The following is a 2575-nucleotide window of genomic DNA, read 5'->3' as shown; positions in this document are numbered from 1 at the left end:
AGTGAACTCCGGGAGATGGTGATGGACAGGGAGGCCTGGCGTGCTGTGATTCATGGGGTCGAAAAGAGTTGGACACGACTGAGCGACTGATCTGATCTGATCTGATGATGAATGCAGGCAGCCTGGCACTTTTTCTCAACCAGAAGACAAAAAAAAAAAAAAAACAACCCACAAGATGCATATTATATAGTTAGAGAAGATAAATAGGCAGTCAAATATGAGATTGAGAAAAAAGGGTTTCCAGAAGTACCATAATGATGTAGAAGGATAACCATATGCTTGCTTTGGTGAGACAGAATAAAATTCTTTTAGCCATACAAGAAGTCATATAGTTTATTTGGCATATACTCTTTTCTTAGAAAGATCCCTGAGAATGTATTGAAGTAAAACAAGAGAGAACAAGAAAGATGATGTCATGGGTTCTAAGAAACTGTGGATCCAAATGAAAGTGAAAGTGAAGTCACTCAGTCCTGTCAGACTTTTTGAGACCCCATCAACTGTAGCCTACCAGGCTCCAACTGAGGAAGAGAATAAAGGAAACTGGAAAATCTAAGAGCCTCACCTAAACAACTAGTGGAGAGAACAACTAAGCCAAACTGGAGAAAAAGGACCAATTCTCCAAAGAGTCTTGCCAATTTAAAAGAAAACGGGGGGAGGGAAGGATGGAACGTCTGTCACTAGGAATTTTAAAAATACATAAGCACACAGTGCTCTTCAACAACAAGAATAACAAAGAAAGTACCCTAGAAAACTGCACATAAAAATCTGCATAAGAAGTGAGGCAAATTAAAATGCTATTTCAAGCAATCAACAGAGTATAAAATATGAGAATTCATCTGACCTGAATGACTCATTAGAAAACACCCTGATGCTGGGAAAGATTGAAGGCAGGAGAAGCGAACGACAGAGGATGAGATGGTCGGACAGTATCACCAACTCGATGGACATGAGTTTGAGCAAGCTCCAGGAGTTGGTGATGGACAGAAAAACCTCACAAGATGCAGTCCATGGGGTCACAAAGAGTCCAACAGGACTGAGCGACTGAACTGAATGCTAAAAACATTCTCCTTTAAGGGTCCAGAGGAAGTGATAAAGAACTGTGCTTTTTATCAAGAACTCTCCTCTACTATTTTTTTTTTTTACCACTTCTCACAAATACTATGGAACACTTGCTCTCCTTGCTGCACAGCAGGCCAATGAAGGGAAGATGAAGTATAGAGGCAAGGACTTTATTCCCCAGAGCTGACCAAGAAGATGGCACACTAATGTCTAGGGTTCTGAACAAAGGCATTTTAGTTTAAAAGTCAAGCAGAGGGGTAGGATTCTCTGAGGCAGGCCATTCTGTATGATTATATATAATAACAAAAGCAACGGAAAAGCAAGTCAAAGAAACAGTTCCAACCTGGAGTCAAAATTGGCTTTTCCTGCAACAATATTAAGCAGTTATTAAAGAAAAAATTAAAATTATGTATTAGTTATTTAAAATACGGCATAGCACTGTATTGTACACAGCAAAGCGAGAAAGGGCTAACACTGAAGGCATATTTTATTATCATCTAAATCCTAAAAGGTAGTATAACTACCCTTATACAGATGAGGTAAATTAACTGCCCACATAAGCACTGTTAAAAGGTAGTGGAGCTGAAATCCCCAGCCCCGCAGCCCGGCTCTTCACACACATTTAAGTTCTCTACCCTTGACTGGAGTTTCTTCCAGCCTGAAAGTCTAGAACGCCTTACTTAGTCTTGCTTGCCTAGGGATTGTCAACCCAAGCGTTTTTAGTTGTCACATAATCTGTAAGGAGCTACTGGAATATAGTTGGGGCCAAATGCCAATTACACCCCGGTGGCGAAATGCTGCTGCTACACAGGTCTTCTCAAAAAATAGTAACTCTTCCGGAGGACTGAGTCAACAGCTTCCGGAAGGAGAGGTAATGAGGTCCTAGAAGAAGCCTCCCCCAGGCGAAGTTCAGAGCGTTGCCGCCAGTCCTCGGACCCTTTTATAACTTCTAGAAAGAAGCGAACCGTGTCCTCCTCCAGCTACCCAGCAACTACCTACCTGAGGCAGTTTCTAGCGTTAAACTTCAACCAAACTAAAAGGAACTCTCTGGTCCTGGAAGACCACCGCGCCTCCGAAGAAGGAACGTCTACAGCAAGAATCGACAAAATTCAAACTTCCCGCACAGAGCCGCTGATTGGAGGTATTTTAACCAACACTTCCGGTAAAAGTGCCCGCCTCTTCCCCTCGACGAGGCGCGCTATTAGCTCGCTCCTTGCCGTATTTGAATTGATTGAAAGGTTAACGGACCATTCAAAGGGTAGGTGTGAGCGGGCTCTTTGGGCGTGTCCGGGATGCTATATTGACGAAGGGCGGAGCGGTGGGAGGTCTGGGCCGGCTAGGAGCGGGAGTGGCCGGTGGTTGACCGTGGGCTACGCTTGCGTCCGCTCGGCAGCTACCTGGCCCTCACTGGTATCAGAGAAAGGACAGGATGAAGGAGAGGGGCGTCAGAGTTTGCAGGGCTTTTTGTTGTTGTTTTTTATTTGCAGGACTTTTTAATGTCCTTGTTTAATTACAT

At 43.6% G+C, this 2575-nt stretch overlaps 1 protein-coding gene across 3 annotated transcripts in view; it reads right to left on the bottom strand.

Annotated features, from left to right (window-relative positions):
• Window positions 1–2175, bottom strand: part of DLGAP5 (discs, large (Drosophila) homolog-associated protein 5) — a 45572-nt gene extending 43397 nt beyond the window's left edge. For all 3 annotated transcript variants that reach the window (XM_010847713.1, XM_010847712.1, XM_010847714.1), the window contains exon 1: window positions 2059–2175. The gene's annotated coding sequence lies outside the window, so the exon portion shown is untranslated. The remainder of the gene's footprint in view (window positions 1–2058) is intronic.
• Window positions 2176–2575: the final 400 nt, after the last annotated feature.

The sequence above is a fragment of the Bison bison genome, unplaced genomic scaffold (assembly GCF_000754665.1).
Source record: "Bison bison bison isolate TAMUID 2011002044 unplaced genomic scaffold, Bison_UMD1.0 scf7180017864254, whole genome shotgun sequence".
NCBI lineage: Eukaryota > Metazoa > Chordata > Mammalia > Artiodactyla > Bovidae > Bison > Bison bison.
This window is presented reverse-complemented; position numbering and strand designations above follow the sequence as displayed.